The sequence below is a fragment of the Cupressus sempervirens genome, chromosome 9, assembly GCF_028749045.1.
Source record: "Cupressus sempervirens isolate cs-2001-9-10 chromosome 9, ASM2874904v1, whole genome shotgun sequence".
In the NCBI taxonomy this organism is placed as follows: domain Eukaryota; kingdom Viridiplantae; phylum Streptophyta; class Pinopsida; order Cupressales; family Cupressaceae; genus Cupressus; species Cupressus sempervirens.
This window is the reverse complement of record NC_143126.1, coordinates 229,415,883-229,442,188: the sequence shown is the minus strand read 5'-3', so window position 1 is coordinate 229,442,188 and position 26,306 is coordinate 229,415,883. Positions and strand designations below refer to the sequence as shown.

The window sequence follows — 26,306 nt, the reverse complement described above, 5'->3', positions numbered from 1 at the left end:
TGTGATCATTGCGCCATGTCTTTTTGCATGACATGATTAGATATATAGGTATGTTATTGGTGCTCATTGGTTTGGATTACTAATTTCGTTAGGGTGGTATATATTCTTGGTTGAAGATCATGGTTATTTGGTTTTTTTTAATGATCTCATGATGTGCACTTTGAGTTATATGATGGTTTAATTACTTAGTTGGTTCTCATGGTTAGAGGATGGTTTTTCATCATGTTATAATGGATAGCTTGAATACATGATTTAGTGGGAGCTTGTGGTAGTGACAAGATGATAGTGCAGGATTAGTTCCTAGTTTGGTTTGTATCTTCTTGGGTTGGAGATCTTGGTTTCACTTGGTATTGAGACTTTGGTTGCATGTGTAGACCTGGAGGATCTTAGTGTAGGAGATGGAGTTTATGATGCCATGGGTGACTTGGTACCATGGTTGAGTGGGAGTTATTGGCATTGATATATTTAGTGAGTGTTTGGAGATGTTGGAGGTTTGTCTTAGATCCTATTATTTTTGAAGCTTCTTTGACATTTGCATGGTGTACTTGTTATCTTCATGGTGTGTGAATATTGTTAGATCTTTAGGACTCATAGGGTTCTTGGTTATGTTCATGGTGTATGAAGATGGTTCTTCATGGTGTGTAGAGATGGCTTTTATCATGGTGTATGGAGATGGTTGCATCTTGAGGACTCATGGGGTTCTTGGAAAAGGTTTCGTTTATGCCTTTATTTGGAATGTTATCCTTAGTGTGAGGATGGTTTCATTATTGCCATGGTATACTCTTGATATGCATTTAGAGTTTTGACATGTTATGGTATGTTCATATGGACTGTGTTATCTCTTTGGTTGGAATGGTTAGATCATGTTGTCATGTTTTTGTTCCTAAGGCCATGGTTTGAACTTTCACATTGACCTTGGTTTAGTTTCTTAATATCGAGTACATTGATCATTTTCTAGATACTTCATAATATTTTTATGTAGCAATTGGAGTTGGCATGGATTGATTGGTGATAGGTGCTCATTGATACTCTGAGACTGTGGTGATTTTGATTTCTCTTGGATTGGAGAAGTATTTTTTGGGATAGTTAATAGTTTTAGTAGGAAGTCTTAGGGGCATTCACCTAATATGGACTTGAGAGGAGATTTTTCTTAAATGATTCTTGGTTTGAGACTTGGATATCTTGATGAGCATTCTCATTCCACACACTTGATCTACTTAGAACTTTTCTACTTGAGAGTTATAGCTCATTATTTCTCTCAAGTGGATTTTATTTATGCTTGTCTTTCATTATATGGATCTTGAGATATTGTACCTGATTTATTTGATAGTTTTTTAATCATTGGTTATCTTCATATGCATATGTTGTTGGTATGCTTATTGAGTTTGGGAGATGGTTTTATATTAAGCATATTCCTTAGATTAGGAATGGTTATTCCTTGGTTGATGAATGGTTTATGAGTTTGGTCTTCTTGTGAGAGGCTTACATCAATGATTAGTTATATGGTATGGTTTTTTTGTTGTTATTGTGGGTTCATTTTGGGGTTTTATGGAGGAGATGTTACTTGCATAGTTTACATCTAGATGTGTGTGTAGAAGGACATGATATAGGTTATGATTTGCATAGTATCTCTTTGGTCTTGGTTATCTTCCTTAGTGTTTGGTTTCACTTACATTGGATTTGAGATTGGTTGGTGATTGTGATCACTAGTTTGTGCTCATGTATGTCATGTGAGAGTTGAAAAGGTTATTCCTTTATCTCTTTCCTTTGTTGGTTATGGATAATTTGGGAGAGTGTTGGAGACTTTTTATGAGAGTTGTTCTTCCAGGTTATTCATATATGTGTTGTGGATGTCCTTGATACTACATGGATTCACTTGTTTGAGATGTTGTGAGTGGATTTGTTATATATTTGACATTATCTTATGTTGTTAGAGCTTCTTGTTATATATGTGACTGGTATTTCTCCTAAGACTTGTGATTGCATGTTAAAGATTTGATATGTTGATGATGTGAGATTCACTTGGTATACCTTTACAGGTATGGATAGTTGGATGGGTTGGCAGTTTTTGTGAGTGTTATTTCAGCTATGGATATTTGACAACTACAAATATATGTGATTACCTTTTGATAGGGTGTTTCTCCTTGGCATTATAGTTGGTACAAGATTTTATGATCTTCTTAAGTGACAAGTTGGGTGGCTTTCTCTTTTGAGGGCTTCAATGTATGTCCAATGGAAGTAACATAATAGGAAGTAGGATCATTCATGTTCGAGATGGTGGATACTTTAATTTTGTCATAGGTACTAGGATGGAGTACTCAGTGTACTTTGTTCCATGATGGTGGACGTGTTAGGAGGGATTGTTCCCTTATTAATTTATGTGGCTACAGATTGACCCTGTACAATCTATACAACAAGAGGGATATTGTAGAGATATTGGGTGTTGCACACATTGCATAATATTATTATACTATATTATTTTCTTTTATTATGTAATCTTGCACCTAGGAGCACCTAGATGGACATGCACCATGTAAATATTTCCATGTGATATACTTGATGAGTTGTATTGTAACATTGTGATAATATTTGATGTAATTATTGAATATTGGGGAAAATAAATAAATGTCCAACGTTAAATTTGGGGTCAATGGGTTTAGTAGCATATGGTTTATGTAATACCACTTAGTAGTTTTGTGGGAATTTTTACTATACAAGTAGCTAGAAGGGTTGTTGTAGAGATAAGACATAAGTCAAAAAGACAAGAGTCAAGCAGGATAAGGCTCAAAAAGTTAGCCAAGGGAGCATTTTTGAAGGTTGGAAGCATGGCATGGGATATGTTAATTCATGCTTGTTCACACGGATTGCTTGGTTGTGGCTCTAGCTTTGAAGGCTTCCATGCTTGTATTGCAATCGTATTTTTGCTGAATAATACATGGTAATGGATGCTTTTGGAGGCTAGGTTTTTCCCTCAATGAGAGTTTCCTAGGGCATATCTTATGTTACATTTTTTTTGGGTATGTTGTCTATTCTCTTGCATGTGGATTTTAGTTTCATATTTATTTTAGATCTATTATGGGTTATGTGGAAAAGGTTAAATTCTTTATCAAAAGTTTCCTTACAGTGACTAAGATGGAGGGGACACAAGAGTTAAATCTAATAGTTTTAAATGATAAAAAAATATATATAATGATATGTGGTAGGAGTACAAGAGATTCCATGTGGACTGCCAAGCAATAAAGTCAGTAGGGTTTAGGCCCTACGATCATTAAAGGAGACAATCCTATTGAGATGTGTTTGAGCATCATTGGTAATATTCACATTAATGAGGTGTTAATCCCCTTGAAGCCAAAATTGATGCTCCACATTGTTTCAATAATAAGGTTTAATCATGTGAATATTAACCCATATGTATCTCTTTCATTTCCAAAGATGGTTAATAATCTCATTATCTAAAATTAATGGAGTCATGTTGGAAAGTAACCCACTCAACTCAGACATTTCCTATCGCAATTCATCATGATTCACTACATGTGTCATATTGACGGTAAGAAAAGCACCTATTTTGTGGAATGGTATGGAGATAGAATCGATAGAAATATTTGTGGCAAGATTTTTATAACATTAAATCCTACAACTTATATTTTTCATCACCCTTATTTGAAAACACAAAGGTCTTGTCTACAAATAAAGGTCCCTGATAACATCCATTTTCTTCTGTTTTTGTAGAAAGTTTCCATAATGAGTAGTGTTGTAGACAAAGGTGTTCACGAGGTGAACTTTGGTCTTGAGAAAAATAACTTGTTTTTTGGGAAGGATAAAATCATGGGTAGTCCACCAAAATGCATTTAAACCAAAAATAACAAAGGTTTTGAGAAAAAGTAGGAAATATATGGTTATTTTTTACAGAAGGGTTTACATTCTTATATTTAGGTGATGATAGGTCACAACATCAACCTTTCAAATAAGTTTTCTAATTCTTGGAACAAGCGTCAGGTCAAGATAGGGAGTGTCACATTTGTTGTGACGTCAAAACTGATTGGTGAAGTGACGGGTCTAGAAACTGTTGTTGTTCAAGTTGAAAGAAAACATACATTGGATTATACTAAATTTAGATACAAATTATTTGAAGATATAAAAGAACTAGTTAGACTCAATTCTAGAAATGGGTATGATAGGTTCTCCCTTCCTAGTCCTTTTAGTTGCATATGTTACTGGTTAATCAAGTATTTCACTCTTGAAGGTTAGTATACAACCTATCATAGCTGCTATTTTCCTTTTCTTACCATATTGAGACATGGGGAAAAATTAATATCTCATTCTTCCTGCTTTCTTCTCTCGTCAATAGTATCATCTTGGGAGAAAAGCCTCACATTCACCAAGGGCTCATTATTGTCCACTACCATCGTGTCTATGCTCACCATCTAGGTTTTGGTAGATGTCTCCTACCTATTGAAAACTCAAGAAAACATAAGTGACCCAAGCTTTCGAGGGTTATTTGAAGGAATGTGGATTGAAAATTTGCAAATAGAGTCTCCCCATCTCTTAGATGACTCTCATTTCCTATAATACAAGAAGCTTAATATTTCCTTTGAAAAATACATTTTCGTTCGGCCCGCAAAATATGGAAGAATGCTTCCAATATACTCATAAAAATGGAAAATAGTGGAAGACATTGTTGATATCGACAAAAATGATGGTGAGGAATTTTATGATTTTGAGGTGGAGGATATAGCTATGGAAATCAAAATATAGAAGGGGAATACCATTTCTAGGGAGAGAAGATTAGCAAGATTAAAAATAAAAAAATGGAAGAGCTATGAGGAAGAAAGGAAGGATGATTCCCATGATTCTCAAATGGAGGATAACCCACAAGAGATGAAAGTGGAGGAATTGTTAGAGAAAGTGGGGTTTGGTCCTCTGAAGATGCATATTTTTAAGTGGAAGTGAAGGATACTAATAAGGAAACCCATTTTCCCCAAGAAACAAAAGTGGGAGTGGACTTAGGGATTTTGAGTTTTCAAAAGATCAAGTCTCATGAGAAAAATAGAGAACAAATAGTTTCCCCTCCTATTGTCCAAAGCTCAAAGACTTGAAAAATGACTGTGAAAAAAGTTTATTTGAAATTAATGTGAGCATCACTTAACTTGAGCTGGGAGTGGCAATTTTTGCAATGTGCAAGGTGCAAAAGAAAATGATGAGAAAGGTTGATTTTGTGGTGACGAATGGGAAGAGTAAACTGAGAAAGGAGAGCCAAACCAAACAGTGTGAAAGGATAAAGAGTTCTATATGTATTGAGAACTAGATTGAAGAAATCAAGTAACTTAACGAAGATTTAGCAAACACTAAACATGCCTAATCCCTCATACCTATGTTTTTTTCTCTTATTGGGTTTTTTGGTGGTTTCCTATTTCATATGTGGTTTCATTAAGTACTTTTAGTTTCCTTCAACACTGTTGAGTTTACTCCTGTTAACTAATAACTATGTTAATCCCCACTCTTGTTTGGGTGGTTAGATTTTTAATTTGGTTTCTAAGTTTAGTAGGTTACAGTTTAGACTTACATTAGGTTTAGGTGTGGATGGCTTAAACTATTCAAAGGACATAGCTTGTTTTTATCAATTTTATTTACTTGAAGTTCTAGGTGGGACTTTAACCGATGGGGTTAGAGTGTGCTTCTCCACTGCTTGGTTGTAATGGCCTAGGGTAGAGATGGAGTGTGCTCATTATTTTTCTATGGGTTTAGGACCCTCTTCCTACCTTTTTTAATCAAAACATTTGTTTCATGCTAATGTACCCTTTTTCATATCTTTTAAACAAAAATGGTAGAATTACTCAATAATATTTTTTTATAATGAATAAGTAGAAACTTTTAAACTGATCTAGTGATCTTACATTGCTATAATTTAAGGATTAGACCTCTTAATATAACTAATATATTTCATGTTGTCCATTAAATTTCTTTGAATGCATCTTCTTACTATTGTAATGGAGTATGTTTCACTTGATGGGAGATATGATAGGGATCTGACCTATAAGTTTGTGCTTCTTAATTACTTTAGATATAAAAATGGGTTTTTTTTCCGTTCTATCTTATTCTTTGATTTCATTATAGTATCAATTCTTTAAGGTCCAAACCTAATAAACCTATCTTGAATGAGGCTCTTATGAGGATCATTAATAATTATGTAAAAAAAAAAAATTGTGACCCTATTTAGAAGACAATTTTGGAACATTGTGCTAAAATGGCTAGTTTGGGGGACAAATTAGGAAACGATAAAAGGATTTTAGGGAAATTTGGAATAGAATACCCTAGTTTTACAAAAATGAAGAACGCAAAGGTCAATTATGTGGAGCTTGTCTTAGAATTTGAAGAAGAAAGGGAATATGAACAAGAGAAAGATGTGACTAAGACGAAGGAGAAAGTAGCTTAATAGAAATAGATAATCTAGATTAAGTTGAGAATTATGAATCTATGGAAAGATTTTTTCTGAGTGATAACAACCCAATTTCCCCTCCCTCTTCATGTTTGGTTAATAACAAGATGAGATCTCCAATAATAATCATAGAAAAAGATATCAAGGCTACTTAGGTGAATGTGGTAGAAGAGGACCCCAAATAAGCCATTAGGTTTTTTGACTATGATGAGTCATGTGAGAATGACTTATTCATTTCTTTACAATATGATGAAAGTAAGGAGTTTGAGGGCTAGATGCATAGCTAGAAACTAATTGAGAAAATGGACAAGGCTTTATGGGATGGTTAAAAGAAAGTGAAAGGATGGGATTCTACTGCTCAAAGTGGTTGATGAGGACGAGTTTAATATCAAGATTATGGATGAAGGTATCAATGATCTAGCTATCGAAAATCCTCACAATGTTTTTCAAATAACAAAACTAATCTCCCTCGCTCTACTTAGTTAGACTTGATAAATAGACATTCCAATACCTTAAAATGCAAAATTTAAACTACAAAGCTCTAGAAGAGAGAATGGAGGAGATCTAGACTGAAGAGGACAAGAAAGGGTGAATCTTTCATTATTTTGAAAAAAGTGGTTTTGATTAGCAAATCTCTCAATTTTATTTTATTTTTAAAATTATTTATTTTAGCTATTATTTTGGAATCATAATTTATGTGTTGAAAATTTTGACAGATCTCAATAAAATTAGGAAGCTCATTAATCACCATGGAATATTATAAATCAATATTAAAAATTTGTTTACATGATGGAATATTATAAGGATCATTATATTATATTTAAATCAATGGTGAAAATTAAAATTTGATGATATATCCCTAAAGTATCTAATAATTATGATAATTATTGGTGATTTCATCTAATTTCTCCAGTAATATATAATATTTAGGTGAATCAAATCTAATAATGTATCGAATATTGTGGCAAATCTTTGAGTTCAAATTTTTAAACAAAATAAATTATTGAGAAATTTTAAATATTTAAGAACTAAATTTTATAAAAAAATGTGGCTATTTAGGTAACATTAAATCTTAAATTATTAGCCAAATTACTAGCCCAAAATTTCAAAAAATAGCTAATTGGCAAATATTAGCCCCTAAAAAGTACATCTGAAGGAGGAGGTAGAGTATAAGGGTAATCTAGAGATGATTGAAGAAATGAAGAGAGAATTTGACAAAATGGAAAAATGTGACAAGGGATGCATTGACCAAATGTCGAGGTCTTCTTGAAGTAAATGTAGTGTGCATGAATAGGGTGTTGGGTTTCTTAAGTCAAGATAAGGAGGTGAAGCTTGTGCTTGATCTGGAGGAAGTTGAGAAGGAAAAGGAGGATGTTACTCCTGGAAAATTGACTTAATCAAACACTACGAAGAAGTAGAAGCAAGTGACCCAAATTGATAAAATGGATACCAAAGAGCTCACAAATGAGATACAAAATTCACTTGGAGCATAAAGAGAAGGTTGAAGACATAGTCTAGCTTCATCCACCTATGTGTTGTCCCTTTTTTGTTTTTGGTCTAGTTAGAATATCAATGTTTTAGTTCATGGAAGTTTTTGTGTAAGATTTTATTGGCACCCTAAAAATCCCACACTAAGCTTTAATTTCTTAGGTGGATGTGGGCTTAGTTATACATACCCTTTCACTTGCATTTAGATTTTTGTACTTCTCTGTCAGTTATTTTGTTCTGCTTTCCTATTGGAGTTGATGAAATCCAACTTCGAAGACGCCCAAGATCACCTGCATACAAAAACCTATCAAAGGGAAGCCAAGGAAGAAAGAGAGTGGAGCAAGGGAAACACCCTAAATTGACTTGAGAGAGAAAATATGCAAACACAAGAAAATATGTATTTGCAATATGCAATATGAGTTGTGAAAATACAATGAGGGAGAGACTACTTATAAAGGCCTCAAGGAATCTCCTAGAACAAGCTAGAAGATGCTAGGAGATAAGTGTGACAACTAAGAATACATCCACATGAAGTGGAAATTCCTCAAACAATGTGAGAGGATAAGTATGACTTAGGAGAGAACAAACTCCCATATTGTCAACAACTTATAACAAACTCCTAGACTACAATTAATAAATAAATGCATTTACCTAGGTAAGCTTAGGTAAGTAGAATAAATAATTAATAAATTAATTATTTACTCTAACATCCCCCCTTAAGTGCAACTTAGGGAAATGCCTTAAGCTCAAAATACTAAGATGAAATGTAGAATGGGTCCCGGCAACAAGGCCATGTTAGGTACCCATGAACAAATGCAAAGAGATGCAACCTTTGTAAATAGGGAAAGACAGAAAACCACATGGGAAAAACCCTCCCCCAAAAAGAGGTAAGAACCTAGTGAAGAACTGAAGAAGCCTCCAACTAGGGAAATGTCCCCTAAAATAGGAACAAGGAGTGATCATGAAGAGAATCACTGAAGCATGAAGAAGCTGCAAAAATCTGCCATCAAGAAGAAAATTGCTGATCTGAAGAACTTCCATAGAAGTGGAAGGAATGAACTGAGCATGCCTATATTGTAGATGATCCATCTCACTGAAATGCATAGCTATCCAGCCACTAAAATCGCCTTGTATATAGGATCAACCACTGAATAAATAGTTCACACTATCAAACCATCGAACCAATGATGCATTAGAACAATAGTATAACCCCCCCTTAATGCAGATGGGGTGAGATGACAAGCAACTGAGAAGGTGGGCCGAAGTCTCTTGAAGACAAACCAAGAATAGCGAGAGAGGAAGAGAGGTACAAACACCCATAAAGACATGGTCAAATTTACTCTGCATGGGGCTAATGTCATGGAAGGGACACTCACTTGACAAAGGGAGAATGCCTAAAATGGAAAACAACTATCCCTCAATGGTTCTTTTTAAAAATAGTGCATCTAAAACTAACTCAAAACAATGCTCATGAACCCCGAAATGCAAGAGTGAAACTTTATCTTAGTGTGATACATAAAAATTCTTCAAAATGATAGCTAAAATGATCAAAATTTAAAACAAGCTGCAACAAAACATAGTATAGCCCAAAACAAAGGAAACCATGCCAGAAAAATGATTCTTAGGCCTAAAAAACTCAAGATATCCACCATATAGCAAAAATGCCAAAAATATGATAGAAAGAGCATAGGCCAAAATATAAGGAAAAGGACTACATTTCTAAAAAGATGACAGAATTAGCTTTCCAAAAATATAACATTTTCCAAAAAGTGACATGGGATACAAAAGATATGCATGCCAGAGTCCAAAAACAATTTAGAATTCAACCGAAAAAATGGGCAACAAAAACGCATCAAAATCTAAAAATACCTACAACAATGTCTTTGTCTCAGAACTAGCTTTCTAACACTTCTTTTGAATTGGAAAAATACCTCTGTATGCTCAAGGTATGGCCAAAAAACCAAGAGTAGGTCAAAATAGACCTTGGAGAGGTGCAAGAAGTGGATGATGCAGTGCTGACATCATGCTGACATCAGCATTTTTTGGTCCTAAATTTGACGGCCTGGAGATTGTCGCAACAAAAAAGGCTACGTGGCACACCATGCAGTAGCCACATGGAAAAGATGATGTGGTAGGGGTGATGAGGCAGGTCTACGTGGCAGAGTGCCATGTGGCACCCCTGGCCATGTGTCACCCCGATGCTGGTGCCAAGTGTACCAGACTACAGACTGACACTGTGCTATCACTAGTAGTAGAGAGGCAGTGGAACAAGCAAAGAACATTGATGGAGTATTGAGAAAAGGTGTCACTTCCGGTGGAGGTTGCAGGAGAGTGGCGCAAGGGAGGTCCGGTAGCGATGGTGGGGTTTTGGGGGACCTGCAGTGGCCCTAGGGTGGCACTGCTAGCTGCAACCACTATGTGCTATGCACGGGCGATGCGGCAAAATTTTTTTTTTTTTTAAAAAAAATTGCCGAAAATGTCCATACAGTCCATACGGTAGCCTGTAGGGCTAAAAAAAATTTTCCCTCCCGAAGCCCTGCCTCCAAAATCAACAAGTTTTATATGAATCCTAACTACAAATGGCCTTTCAAATCCAATGGAAACGTTGGTTTGGGTTGATAGTCCTTCAAAAAAAAATTGTACCCCAAATTTGAAGAAAAATGCACAAACAAACTAGAGTTTGTGACTCCAAATCATAGCTTCAAAAATTCTTCAACAAAGCAGCAGCAGGGAGGCTCTGATACCATGCTGAATTTGATGAAATCCAACTCTGAAGATGCCTAAGATCACATGCATGTGAAAACTTGTCAAAGGGAAGCCAATGAAGGAAGAGCATTGAGCAAGGGAAAAACCCTAAACATACATGAGAGAGAAAATATGCAAACACAGGAAAATATGTATTTACAATATGCAATATGAGTTGTGAAAATACAATGAGGGAGAGGCTGCTTATAAAGGCCTCAAGGAATCTCCTAGAACAAGCTAGAAGATGCTAGGAGATAAGTGTGACAACTAAGCATACGTCCACATGAGGTGGAAAGTCCTCGAACAATGTGAGAGGATAAGTATGACTAAGGAGAGAACAAACTCCCATATTGTCAACAACTTATAACAAACTCCTAGACTACAATTAATAAATAAATACATTTACCTAGGTAAGTTTAAGTATATAGAATAAATAATTAGTAAATTAATTATTTACTCTAACATTTCCAACCACATTTAATTGTTACTATATGAGTTAACCATCCATGATCTACATAGCATTTTCGTAGATGAGGCAACAAAATATGCAATTTTTAAGTTGTGTGACCAATATCACTTGATTTGTGAGTAGTTGTAATGAAAAATGCATCACATTAAAAGAATTTAATCCTCATTCAAATTAGAGACTTTATAGGACTATTTTTTACTAAGTTAGGAATATTTTTGTAAAAATAAGTTGTAGTTTTAAACTATGTGCATCATAGGAGCTAGTGTTGAATGAGTTTGGTTGTCTTAGGAACACTTCTCTACTCATTCAACATGTTTTTCTCATTCAATGTGTGTATGGGATTAAAATGAAGTGTATTAACAAATTATTCACAATCAAGGGTCTTTTATCTATCATCAAGTTCCAAACTTGAGAGCCTCTAGGGGAGGATTTTGTTCTCAATATACTCAAGGGATCACTTGGAGATGGATATTTGTGGAAACTAAATTTGGCCCACTTCTTATTTTACTCCTTGGGGAGTCTCCATATTAGTTTGGCTCCAAAGGATTTATGTTTCCATGTGAGCTTTCTAATACCTACAACCCCATTCCAAATAGCTTTGTAGATGTTATCCCATTTAATGAGGATGAGCTTCTTTTGTTAGGAGTTTCCTTGCTACATTAAGGATTTGATTTTTTCCTCAAGATTAAATTTAGCTTTGAATGGTAAGCAAGGAATAATATTTTAGATGAGTGTAGTGTAGTAGGAATAGATTTATTCATTGTCAGCTAAGTAGCATTGGAGAGTTGTTGCCAAGTTTTAGTCTTACCCTTAAAAGCTTGAAATTATTGGAATATAATTGAGTTTCTATTTGGGGTGATGTCTAAGTATCCTTTAGGTTACTTACTTCTCATCTTCCCCATGTCTCTCACTTTTTTTATTTCTAGATCTCCCTTGCATTACCTATATCTTTTTCTTCTATGTCATGTTTCTATTTTTCTGATGTGCATAGAGTCTAGGTGTTCTAGGTATGGTTGGGATGTGTTCTTTCATCCTCTCAATGAGAAGTAAGTTATCCACATTCTACCATTTCCTATCTTGCCCCATTATTCATTTTCATATAGATTCTGAGCAATCGAGTTAGTCTTCCCTTCAGCAAACAAAATTAAGTTTGTATTCGAAGAATGAAGCCATGGAAATGATTAACAAGTTGTGCATACTCATATGTCATGATGCAAAGATCCATGAGGAAGAGAACCAATTCTAAGAAGAATCTCATTCATTTTGTAGAGGTAGATTCTACATTCAAAAGGAAAATACTAGATTTATGAGTTTTCCACTATTCACTAATGGAAGCGAACGTGTTTTGTTTAGCATTTGAGGCCACAATGATTTGTAAGATACCCAAGGATTTACATACAAGAAGCAAAGGCACAATGTTGAAATAATTTTTGTGAGCTTTTCATCAGTGACACGTGCTCAACACCTAGCTTTAAGGCCATCAGATTGAGGTTAAGGGTAAAGTGTTATTAGTTGTACTCTAGTCAAGGAAATGTTGCTAAGAAAGGGGTTTCTATCCCAAGGTAATGAAAAAGGTTACTTATCTAAAGGCTTTGGGAATAGAAACAAAAGAAACTTTAAAGTATGAATATTCTTCAGAGATTCTTGAAAGACACTTTTAGAAAAGTCAATAGTGAGAATGTGACTCTGAGATAAAGGAAATGCAGTGTTAAATGGTTAAGGTAGAAAGTGAAAGAATGAAGTGCGGAAGCTAACAAAGGATTACTCCTCATGCTGAGATTCTGAAGAGAAGGAAGGTTGGCTTGTGGAAAAGATAAGTTTCTCCTTCACCCCCATAGAACTTAAAGACTTTTTTTGTTAAGTGATATTTGGTAATATGACTTTACTCAAAGTAAAGAAATAGAGCTTCCCAAAATTTAAGTTTTTATGTGTGAGAGAATGGAAAGTTAAAATAGTCATTTATCATGGAATTAAATGTAAATCTTGTCATTATAATTTTTGGCCAGACATAATTTCTTCTGTGTGGTGCCAACGTCAGGCAATTCCTATACCTATTTCATTTGAATTTTCTACAATTCATTTATTCAAGTGTATAAAAATGACTATTTATCAAGAACTATATCTTGTGCAATCATAGCGAATGGAAATTAGAGCTACTAGTAATGATAAGTTGATAGGCCCAAAGAATGAATTAAAAGAACTAACAAACACATCTTTCAAATTCTATGATTTGGGTGATCTTAATAGAAGACTCAATTCTCAACCTATTCACCTAATGACTCAAAAGCTTAAAGAGAGAAAACTAGTTGAGATAGCTAGTCTTCCAATGGTAGTACATGTAGTTGATCTTGTAAGGGAATGTATTGAGAGATACAACATGGAAAAAAAACATATTTTGTTCCCTAACTAATCTATCCTCATCTAGATCAACAAGGCATAGATGCAATCTATGCTTGACATTCCCATGAAGGAGTAGTATTGTGATGATGATTTAAGCTCTTCTGTGTCTAATTTCAATGAGAAGAAGATGGGAAGACATTAAAAGCACATGGTTCAAGACTACTCACTCAAGGAAGAGTGAAATGCCCAAGACCTTGTTTGGCATAATTTAAAAAAGAGACATAGTGGATATCCTTGCTCTTCTCCTTAGACTAAAAGGAAAACATGAGATCTTGAAGTAGAATTCAGCTCGAGAATTTAAGCAATTTTACATGTCATCCTATCAAATATATTGCTTGGCTACTCACCCCTTGTGGCTCGGCCTACATCCAAAACTATAATAAGCATACAAAATTATATGAGTTCTACCCACACCTCTAGTTGCAAAGAATTTATGAGGAGTATGTGGCTATAAATGATGCCTTCACAATAAGGCTATGTCAGGAATTGCAAGGATGCCCTGAAAGAAGATTTTCACCAAAGGCAATTTCAACCATCAGTCAATTTGGATACTCATTCATCGAATTTTTGAGTTTCTTTTATTTGCAAATAGGAGCTTACAACAACTGTCTTAAGAGGCTTCCAAGGTATCCATAAGACAAGGTGGTTCTAGTCAAGCTATGTTAATAGATCCTTGAAGTTAACACCTTGTGTTCTAATGTAAAGAAGATAGATGAAATTCCTTTCACTATAGTAGTTGGACCATATTCATGTGCTTCCAGATCTAATGCTCAAAATCTGGTGAACATTTTAGACAAAAAAATTAAATTGGTAGAGTATGAGATACTCATGCCTCAATATGATCCAATCAACTTTCTAAGAGATCACTTCAATTTGGGATATGCATAAAAGTATGTTTTGAATATAGAAGACTACTAGGATGGGTGTCTCAAATAATATCAAATCTAAGAGAAATTTTGGTCATCACTAAAAATTAATGAGATTAAATTGTATAATGATTCTATTGATGTTTTTGCCCTTGCAGATGATGGAGCCTACATGCATCCCACATCCTACATGAAGATCAAAGGCACCCCAATTTTGTGTAACTCATCTGGAGGTCCTATCATAGATACTATGGAGATTCTTATGTAGGGAATAATAAAAAGAGAAAATAAGTGGGTTGAGTGGACCCATACGAGGAAGAAGAAGATGGGAAGCACTAGTTCTATGGGTGGAGTATCTTTTGGAGCCATCAAGTCAACTACAGTAGCTCAACCACCACAAATACTACTTCAACATATGTAGGCTAGTTCTTCAAGGTGGAGACCAACCCCCAAAGAAGAATGTTCCAATCACTCCTACCTATAGAGGTGGCTCTCTTCCAAACATTGGGAAAGTTAGGCAAAAGGAGGGAGACAAGGACAAATGGAAAGAACAAGAAAAATACATGGCCAAGCCATCTTCCCCTATCCAAGTAATCAATTTGGATGGTGAAACCAACCCCATGGATGGCCAAGAACAAGATGCATCTTAGCAAGGGGATGCCTTAGCCCTCTTGGTGACTAACACTAGTAAATTTGAGCTCTAAATTTCCACCCAGGTTGGTCAAAATTTTGACCAAGATGTTCATCGAGATTTTTCTCTTCAAATTTTTTTAATTTTTGGTGGTCTTGATTTGTCAATGTTTGTCAAAATTTTGACCAATCCATTCGTCAAATTTTTTTTTTATTGGTGGAAATTTTGACCAATGCTTGATAGAAAACTAACAGGCATTGGTCGAAATTTCCAACAATGTTTGGTCAAAATTTTTTAGCATTGGTGAAAATCCACCGATGGTTGGTTGAAAAGAATTTTAGTTGGCGGAAATTTTGACCTATGCTTGATAGAAAACTAATGAGCATTGGTTGAAATTTCCAACAATGTTTGGTCGAATTTATTTCTTATGTTGTATCAAGCAATTGCTTCTTATCCAAGCCATTTAATTTGCAACTTTCTAAATCTCTGCAAATATAAAGTTGGAGTAGAAACATTTTTCTTTTCAAAGGTGTCCTTTGATTGTAAAGTGTCTATTCTATTATCTGTTCAACAAACAAGACATATATAGTTCAACAGATAATGGAATGGATGCTTTACAATCAGATGACACCTTTGAGAAGAAAAATTCTCCTACTCCAACTTTACCTTTGCAGAGATTTAAAAGGTTGCAAATTAAATGGCTTGGATAAGAAGCAATTGCTTAATACAACATGGAACAAATGGACATTTATGCATAGGGCACCATCAACTATGTGAGTGATGTAGATGCAACTAAAACTTTTAGGGTCAAAGCCACCAATTAATATAAGGTTTCTACTCTTGACCAAGTCAACATTGTGGTTGTAAGGTTTGTGGAGAGGGCACTTCTTCATTGTCCACTTCATCACTGATTAACTTGCACCATAAACAAATAGTCTTCATCTTTGTTTTGGGCCCCTATCAGCTATGTGAGTGTTGATGTAGAAGCTGAAGCAGAAAAAATAAGTGAAAATGTGTTGAATAAGGTTTCTAATCTCAACTTCGTCAACATTGTTTATTTAAGGGCTATGTACTGGGCAATTCTTCAATTTTCAATTAGGGGTAGCATTGCATCCTCTTTAACTATTACATGTACAACCCTAGGAGGAAATAGGTTGTCGACTGCTTCTTTGGACCTTGCACTTTCTTCTTTGTGGGTTTTTCTTAAACACAGCTCTACATCCATCCACAGTTTCAAGCGATTTAGAAATGCATGTATTTGTTGCAAAAAAAATACCCATTTATTGTTTTAGTTTCTAATAGGTCTTGCTGAACTCTTTCATTTGGAGAGAAGTTTTTCATCATGGAACGAACACATAAAACATCTCAAGGAAAAATTGAAGATGAAAAGTAATACAAGCATATGGCTGACTTACCTTAGACAAGCTTCACCCTCGGAGCCAATTCAATAGCACATGAACTAGAAATAGAGAAGCTATGGGATGAGAAATAGATATTAAATAGGGTCAATGTTTTCATTTCTGAGGCTATGTATCTTTCCATAGTCTTATCAAATGTTGTTGTCAAAGGTTTAGAGCTATTGTCTTGTCACTGAGTCGTTAGCTGATAGAGATGAGCTCTTTGGAAAATGATTAACTCTTTGTAAATATGAGGTATTGCTATCACTAACCAAAATATTGATGAAACCATTCTCGTATTGGCAATAGACTTGGATCGTTATTTCTTACAATTATTTTAACTAACTTTTCAAGTGCAATATCATATTTGCACTATGATTCCCAAACTTATGGTCCTAGTACCCCCATCCTTGAAACCTAGTCACTCATTCCACAACTTTGTGAAACAATGAAAAATTGTCCTCATAAAGTAAAATATTAAGAGATTAAGCAAGTCGTGTTCTATTTGAAAGAAAAAACAAAGCTAAGAGAATTATACCTCAATTAAAAGCATAGAATCAGGATATTCCTAGCCAAAGATATTTTGCAGATATTGCAAAAGAAAGACCGGTGTGTATATTGAACAAAGGCAAGGATGGATCTTGATGTGTCTTTATTTGTAATGTACAAAAAATAATGTATCTATGTTTTCTTGGGGTTGCATCCATTGTGAATTTCCTGGACTAGATTCTTAGCTTGCACTTCAAAGTTTCCAAACATGCAAAGAAGTTTGCTAGACAATATCTTATGCACCACATATAGAAATTTAAGCATATACTCCAATAGTGTTTTGCATTAGCAACACATATTTCTTAACATATCATAAATAGACAAATGTCAATCCTGAGATCAATTTGATTTTACCAACTATTTTTCAAGTTTAATATGGCTGTCACTTTAAGAAGGAAGCACATATCCACTATATCTTTACACAAAAATTATGGTAGGCCAACCACCCAAGGTGGAGTTCTACTCTACGAAAAGTAAACAAGTAGATGCTTAAGCTGAAGAAATAAGTAAACACAAAATTTGGAAAATATATCAAATTCTGAATTAAGAACAAATCAAAAATTTACTTCAATAATAAAACAACTTATATACTAAGAGCACATACCTCCTTTGACAAACAAGGCTTTGAAATGGCATAATAATAATAAAAGAGAGCTGCAGAGTTAATGAGTCCTCCAAAATTGGCCTCCAAGAGGAAGGAATCTGGTTCAATACAATCAAAAAAATTTACTAATTTAGAGCAACCATTTACTAGAGATTCCAACTCACAAACAATTTTCCTAAAATTAATATCAAATTCTACAAAAAAGAGTTTCCCAAACACAAGAGTATTTCTTTTGTAAATTCAGAATTGATACCTGTACAATGCCAAGATCTTCAGAACTTTCATCCAAAGATGTTCCAATAGAATCAAATGATAAGCATTTCAACACGAGAGAAAGTGCTTGTTCCATAAGCTTTTTATCAACTATAAAACAAGTAAAGTGTTGATTACAAAAGAGAATTGTCAATGTAGCAAAAGACAAATAGTATCTTTATCACTATACAAGGTTTGCTTTACAAAATTAATGTAAGACATGTAGGTTAACATATTAAGGTTCTAAAAATGACAATATAAGGAAGGAACATACTATCATTTTTTAATTGTTGTAATGAAGTTATGGAGATTTGAAAAAAATGGAAAAGGGCCAAGTCCCTTGAAGGAGCAAGCAATTTTTTGATGATGTGTCAAGGGAAATCCTTGATTTGGCTGACATAACAAACATAAAGAACCATAGTTAGATAAAAATGGGCAGATATAAGAACTCGAGCATAAAATTATTATGGAATGAAACAAACAAAATGAAAAAGAAACAAACCCAGATTTTTTATATCTAAATCAAAGTAAATTACACAACAATGCCTAACAAACTCCCTTGTTAAGAAAGAAGATTTAACAACATAATACTTAAATTATAATACATGAAAATACAAAATAATGTAAATATATATACTATGCACAAATAATTTTAAAAAGTCATGACTTGCACCCGTTAAAGCAACTAATCAATCATAATATTTAACTGTTCACTAACATGGTTAACTAGTCAATCAAAGTAATTAAATATGTAATAATCTCTGACCCAAACGAACAACAGTAGAACAACAGACTGATGGAATGTCGTCAAACACTTGTAACGTAACTAGAAGTGCTTGGAACTGAAACAAGATATTCTCGCTCTTTCATATATTAATAGCAAAATGATAGGATCTTCAATCAATATCAGTCAGTGACACTGTTAGTGACACAACTCGAAACTAGGGAAATTTAATTCATTACTCAATATTAATGCTTCACAATAGCCCAAAATTTATAACAGTTTGATTTCAGTCTGTTAGCATAGTATAATTTTCAACATTACATATACGCAAATACATGGAGGAATGGAGAGTTTACAACAGACCCGGTTGATTACAGCACTTCCAGTGACCCGACTTGCGGCAGAGCCACGTTTTCCACTCTTCCTGATGACGGTACAGACTGCCGACTCACCTCCCAATCTGTTCTTCCTCAACGTGATACCAAAATGAAAATCTGAATGATACCACATGTTTTCTCTTGTCTTATCTATCTATTTTGAGTTTCCTTGTTGGGGATGTGCACCATATGGCAACTAGGCAGATATATTCAGAATATTTTTAAGGGCTGACACAAAGTAATAAGATGTCGCCAACTAAAGATGCGAAAGCTAAAATGCTTATATAAATTTGCATCTCGAGGAATAATCATATGCGCAGTATAGATCAGGGATATTTAGAAGTGAAGAAATAAAATCATATTAAATGCCTAGTGAAAGTAATAGATATTTCTCACATTTCACTTCCACAACCATGCCATATTTGCTTGGTGGATAAGATAAAACAGTCCATTGAAATCTTCAATGATAATCCTCTCTAAGAAAAGCAACACACAAAATATTGCACAATCATTTTAGCGAACAGCACATACCTGATTCATCTCTGCAACAATTTGATTCAGAATTTTCAGCCCAATGAAATGGTGACCTGTCGTTGACTGTAAAGAAATAAAATAGTAATCTTTCCATTAGAAACATGTCCAACAAGCTTACCGCTGACAACAATAATTTAGCAGCCACCAAAATTAACCCTGATTCCAAGTAAGAAAAGTCACTAACAAGTTTCATTAACCAGGACAGTAGGCTGTTAGTTATTTTTCACATCCTGTACAGAGTCAATTCTCATAACTATTCAGGGAGAAAAATAGTCATGCACAAACTATTACTCATCAGTAGAGAAAAATAAAATTATCAACTAAACTCACGACAGACATGCACACCTATGGTAAACTAAAATGTATAAAGTTCCAATTGTATAAAATCTCCATTAATTGATACAGCCCAGTCACGCAAGGAAACCCTTGTCTGAAATTATCTCTTGCAGGAATACAAATATTGTCTGATACACAGAGCTAACTTAAACAGATATTTCAATTTGAAATTGAGAGGAAGAGAGGTAGGGCTCCCAATAGTCTTGTAGACTCGGTTATTTATTCTACACATGAAATATCTATCCAGTTTCCTTACAGTTCAACCAAATGTCATGTCCAATATTTATTTGATATGCATGTTAGTACATAGAATTACCATACAATTGCTTAGAAGTGCATCTCAAAGATTGGAATGGTGTTTTTAAAATGCATTGGGGAAGAGTTAAACCCGATTAAAATGCCTGCCAATTAAAGACACTTGGAATACTTTATCAATTACAAAACAAGGAGATAAGAGTATATTCTGGAGATGCTAGCGTTTTTCCCTGTTCTTAAATGTAAGGATTGGGGGTGAATAAGATGAATTCACGCTAAAATTAATTATCTGACTAGTAAAAAAAATTAATTACACCAACTCTGAATAATGTGAAACTAAGAAACAAGTTTTCTTAATGTTGACAAATGTGACTTTGGTTGATGCTTTATACCTATCTCAAGAATCTTGCTGATTAACCCTACACGGGCTCTCTTTTAGTTCCCTAATTCCATATAAATGATTTTAAATTGCTAAGCTTCAAGTTGTATTTATTTAACTATTTGAGTTAGTTTAGCTTCTTAGAAAGTTGATTCTTCTGGATAAATTAATACTCTCAATGACTACATTTCAATATTTTGTTAGCAGAAAAGGGCAGTTTGGGATTTGAATGTCCTTAGACAAGATTTCGTTTTGAATTAATTTTAAAACTAACATATGCTTCTGTTTGCTGATATTTTCTTAGGGTTAAGGGAAACCAAAAAATAGCATGCATGTGGTGCAATCTGTTCAAGTTTTACAGAGGTGACCAATATTTCGACTCTAATGCAGTTCTTTATTGAAATGGATTAGTTGAGCTGAGCACACAAGTTAGGAGCTGTTCATAGATTTCAGCATTCAAATGAAGCATGAAATAAACAGGGAGAAATATAAATTTTGTGTGAGAACCAGCTCAACATTATCCAACATACTGTTGGAATATTTAATGCAGTCAGTCATTTCTCCCTAGAGCCAAATGCCCAAACGCCCACCTACCTCCCTGATCGCTTGTAGAACGATCAATTGAATTTATTGCATGGTAGGTGGAAATTTTTGAATTCAGAAATGATGGGGAAAACTCTTTGGTAGAAGACAAAAGGAATGATCAGTTTCATTCGACCCAGTAGAAGGAGAAGAAGTTGAAGAGCTCAGAAATTGCAGAGCAAAGAAAGTGATTGGCAGATCCAGTTTGTTGCAAGGACAGAGGAAGTTTATTTCGTGCCTGTAGTTGCACGTGTTTCTTCTCTGATCATTCTGTAAGTTGAATAGTTTATTGTTTTCATTCATCCTATTGAAGTAGTGATTGCTCCAAGCATTATTGTATGCAGCCTTCAGAGCTGCAAGTTTGAAGTTTTATCAGTTTAAAGTTTTAGGGTTATTTTAGGGTTTTCTGGTTGAAGCCGAATGCTCCCACTTTTGTAATAGTTTGAATCAAAGTTGAATAGAAAGCAAGTAGGCATACTTGAATCCATTATTGTCCTTCTTCTATTCATTGCATTTTTGGAAAGTTTATTTGAAAGTTTGAAGCTTTGAGTCTCTGGTTTTAATGGCAGAAATATTCACGTTATAAGTTTGCACTCAGTATTATCTTTGGTAGAAGTCTTTCTTTGCAGTGGCTACCGAGTACACTCGGTGCCTTGTTCTACCAAGCCCCATTCTCCTGTGGCTACTGAGTACACTCGGTGTCTTCTTCTACCAAGTTCACTCGATAATCACTTTGCCTACCGATTTCACTTGGTAATCTCTTCTACTAAGTTCACTCGGTAATCACTTTGGTTACCAAGTTGTGTGTTCTTTCATTTATCGAGCTAACTTGGTAAACTCTCCTGCCACCTATTATCTTTGGTTACCAAGCAAAATTTATCACACGGTAATAGTTGTTCTCGAGCAAATTTTAGGGTTAGGTTGTGAGTTTTGTTTTTTTTTTTTAATATTTCTCACACATACAAATAGATTACTCAAGAAAACATCTGAAGCAAGCATAAACAAAAAACCTCAGTTTGTCAAAGAAACTCAAAGTTGAATACACTCACTGTTAAATTAGAGAGCAATTTGTTATTTTTATATTATCCATATTTGGAAATATCCCTTCCCAGCTAAAAATTATGAGAGAATTTTATAGTATTAAGTTTACAGGATCATAGCTCCTAGATTAAAAGCATTCAGCCAAACAATTACAACTATCCATGTATTCTGTTCCAACAGACTTTCTAGTAGATACATCCTTTATCACAATTTAGTATTACCAATTATAAATACATACAATCACCATATACATAGTACCATTACTGATGTCACAATTAATGACTGTATTATCAAATCTTTTCTACTAGTATGTATTAAATTATAGCTGCAACTCTTTGAAAAAATTGAAAGAAGAAAACCATATAAAAACATAGGAAGTTGGAACATGTGTATGTGCAATGCAATGCTGTTTCTATATCTATCATTTCCAAGCTTCTTAAAGTTGTTAAACTTCTCCAGGATATCTAACAACCTGAATGGTGAAAATCATGTTAGTGATACCACCCAAAAGAAAGTACTTTTAATATTCCATACTCTTCAGACTGAATTCAACAGATTAAAAACCTTAAATGCTGATAATTCATCCAAAGATGTTTGTGTACATAAAGGCAGAGAACAAGATGATGAAAATGTATGCCGATGGGAAGACAATAGCAAAAATAAAATGTTTCTCTTAAGATATAACTTAATTAATAAATTTTGAGAATTGTGCTTTCCAGGCATTTTGTTAAGTACTCAATCATTTTACCATACCTGTATTTTACTGGAAGCTAGAATATTAAGATACCAATTAATGATATTCAATTTGAAGGTTTTCTCTTTGAGAGACTAAAAGTTATATTATTTTCAAAAGCACTTTATGAATTGCATTTAAAAGAGATTCAAACATTCACAGCATTCAAAGAGAAAGCGCTTTATCATGCAAAAATGGAAATTTTAGCCGCTTTCTTTTGTTTCAAAAAATGTAGAGTTCAAATATTAGGTGCAAATACAAGAGAGGATTAGATTGAGGAAAATTATGGTAAAAGAAATTGAGCATTCCTAAACAAGTCTTCAAGAAATACTACTAGAAGATAGAGGATCACCTGAAACATATAGGTAGACTTACTGTATACAGAAACATGTGTCAAATAATTTTTAATATACCTGGCATAATAGATAATACACCAGCAAATATAAATCTAGAGAATTGAAAGAATTGCTAAAAATATAAGATAATTCATTCTTCCTAAGATAAAATTGAAGAGCAGGGAGAGAAGAATCATCAAGGCTTGGGGTTTGTACAAAAACCTATGCCAAGCGATCTCGTGAAAAATAGCAGCAGAACATTCAACATTTCTAACCTGCCTTTTTTGAGGGTGAAGCCAACTCAGCTCCCTCTTGAACACCTCTCCTTTTTTACCAATCAACTGTGCCAGGAAATTCCTCAAAATGTCACAATAGAATTTTCGGCATTTTTGACATGCCTTTTTGAGAGGGGAGCCAATGCAGCCCAATCTTGCACGATATTACTATTTTATTTCTGGTGCCTTCTGAAAGGAGGTTAATGTTGATAGCAAGCATAATTTTAGTGAAAGTTCTTGTGATTCTTTTAATCTGCCAACATCTAATTTCAATGATGATGAGGATCTTTTGAAGACCCATATGATGCTAACACTACTATTTTAATATTAAAAATAAAATTTTTTGAAGACATTCGAGTCTGACTAATTAGCATTGAAGAATTACTTAAGTCTTATGGTGAGTTTGTTTATTTTTATATCTTTTTTGTATGGACAAATCCAACTCCCAATTTTTTTGATGAATTCCCCGTACTTAACCCTAACACCCACGCCGAACCTGGTAAATATTGGTTCATAGTAAATACCTATTTGGCTGAAAGGGTTTCATAACACCTATTTTGAAATAATTTGGTAAGGCTCTTCATGGTATGCTTAAATAGAATTAAAAAATTCATCATCTTACTCTTAACAATAGCAGTGAAAAATCCATTAACTAAAAATCCGCTAAGTACCCACAAAAAAATTTTACGTGTATGTGGAAGGAGTATTGATTCAATTTCAACTTAGATGCACACAAACTAGCAACCTAGTGAGTCAAGGCCAAAGCCCAAAAATAAATTAAACACTCACCATCTTGCCTCAAATTTTAAAACTAGTGCTAGTTTGCCTAAATTTGTCCACAATTCACCAGTAACTATCTAGGACAAACATGTAGGTAGAAAAGAGAAACCTGGATATATCTCTCAGCAAATTAATTCAGAACTAGTACCCTATTCAAATCATACCCGGACCCAGGGCCTCCGAGGAGAAAATTGAAAACACTAATTTAAACTCTATAAGTTTACATATTAAGTGATTTCAAAGTCAGTGGCAAGGATAGCAAAACCAGATAGTGCATTACTGAGATATTATTATATTTATAAGAAAAGTATAATTTTACTGAGCTCATTTGGTAAGTCACTTTCTTTTACAGAATAGTTTCTTTAGGCAATACCTAGCCCTATTTTCTAGCCAAGAATAACTGATGTAGAGGGAGCTGCAATCATAGCTTCTTCCATGACTACTGGATTAGAGCCCAGGGCTACAAGAGCATCATGCCTTCTCCCACCATCTCCAATTCTATAGAGAAGACCCAAAGTTTAAAAATAAATTTTAAGAGACCTGTGTCATCATCAACCTTGTACAAGTGCCAAATAAAAATTACATAACAAATATGAAGACATATTGTATCCATTTGGATCATATTGGTCTTCATTCATGAATTTACTAGAATCACTAGATAAGTAGGCACCAACACATTGGAACATCTAGAAAATGAATCTCTTCATCATCTCAAGACATTCTCCTCTCCTATAACAGACATCAATATAGTAGAGAAATTATTAGTACAAGCTAGGGACCCTTGGATCTTTGAGAAAATGTTCATCAGTTTTAAAAAAAATAAATTGGCAAAGTTTGACAAGATTGCAAGGAAATGATTGCTACTTGCAAGTGTCTGATAAGGAAATGTCTAAAAGTTAACTTAGGTATCAAGAGTGTCTAAACAACTAGAGTATATGTATTTCTTCCAATTTTTTTGATATGACAAAGTGTTGAGTTATTACTAAATTTTGGAGTTGGGTGCATTTTCTCTTAACCAATTATAGGTGTCTATATTTCACCAAAATGAAAAATCTATAAGAAAATTCAACATTAATGTTTTTAATGTGAAATTTTACTTCACTATTATAATTGTCTATATGCAACCTAAACTAGTTGAGCACTTGATGATTGTCCATTTGACCCTCAATTGAGCCATCAAAATTTGTGAAAAAAGGGAATAGTAAAAGCATTGACACATTAGAAGAGCAATAAAACAAATAACCTATCTAAAGATGATATGTAATCAATGTGATATAAGAAAAATGGCAAAAATACTCACCATTTCTCAGTGTACACCTCTGACTCTATCATCAACCACCCTGCATCTAACCCATATATTAAAGAGAGTATTGTTGGGACTGCACATATAAAAATTTCTCCATGAAGAACAACACCTACATTGCAGAAAACCTTTTTTTTAGAAACACCTCAAAAAAAGGTTCAAATGCCAGCCAAGGTTGGTCATAGAACTGAAAATTAATAGTTTAAATAATTTTTCCTAAGTAGTTGGATACAAATGATTATGTGAAAGTTATTTTTAAATACTTTATTGTAAGAGGACAAAAGTATCTATCTTGAAGTGTGCCTATACATCATGTACAGATATACAAATGTAAAAAGTAAATAGATTGTATTGTCTAATAAAATGGTTATCAAATTATCAATGATACCATTACTTTTAAAATGATCAATCAGAAGAAATATATTATTTCAAATTCACTCAAGCAGAGATTTCTCTCTTAACATTGAATGGCAAGCGTTAACCATTCTGTTAGCTCAAACTCTAACTCAATTACCAGATAGAGTAACTAAAAAACAACACTTTATCACCCTGCAAAATACAAGATGTCATTAACTTTTCTAAAGCTTACATTTCTCCACATCACTAAGGCCCATGAAACTCTCATTTGGAGCACTGCCACCAATCAATTCAACATTTGTATAAAAAAAAACCACCGCTAATGCTTCGTCCTTTTTTTGTTTTTCTAGATCATCCTTGGGGTTTGGTTTGATTAACTCAAAATGGTTACTAAGCTACAAAGCAAATATGTGTAGAATAAATTTTCAAGTACTTTAATGCCAGTACAACAATAGAAT

General features: G+C 34.1%; 2 pseudogenes; both read right to left on the bottom strand.

Moving 5' to 3' along the window:
• The window catches only part of LOC149538339 (switch 2-like), a 193,792-nt pseudogene extending 174,721 nt beyond the window's left edge, over positions 1-19,071 (bottom strand).
• Positions 19,072-19,451: 380 nt separating this feature from the next.
• The window catches only part of LOC149538337 (switch 2-like), a 58,741-nt pseudogene continuing 51,886 nt past the window's right edge, over positions 19,452-26,306 (bottom strand).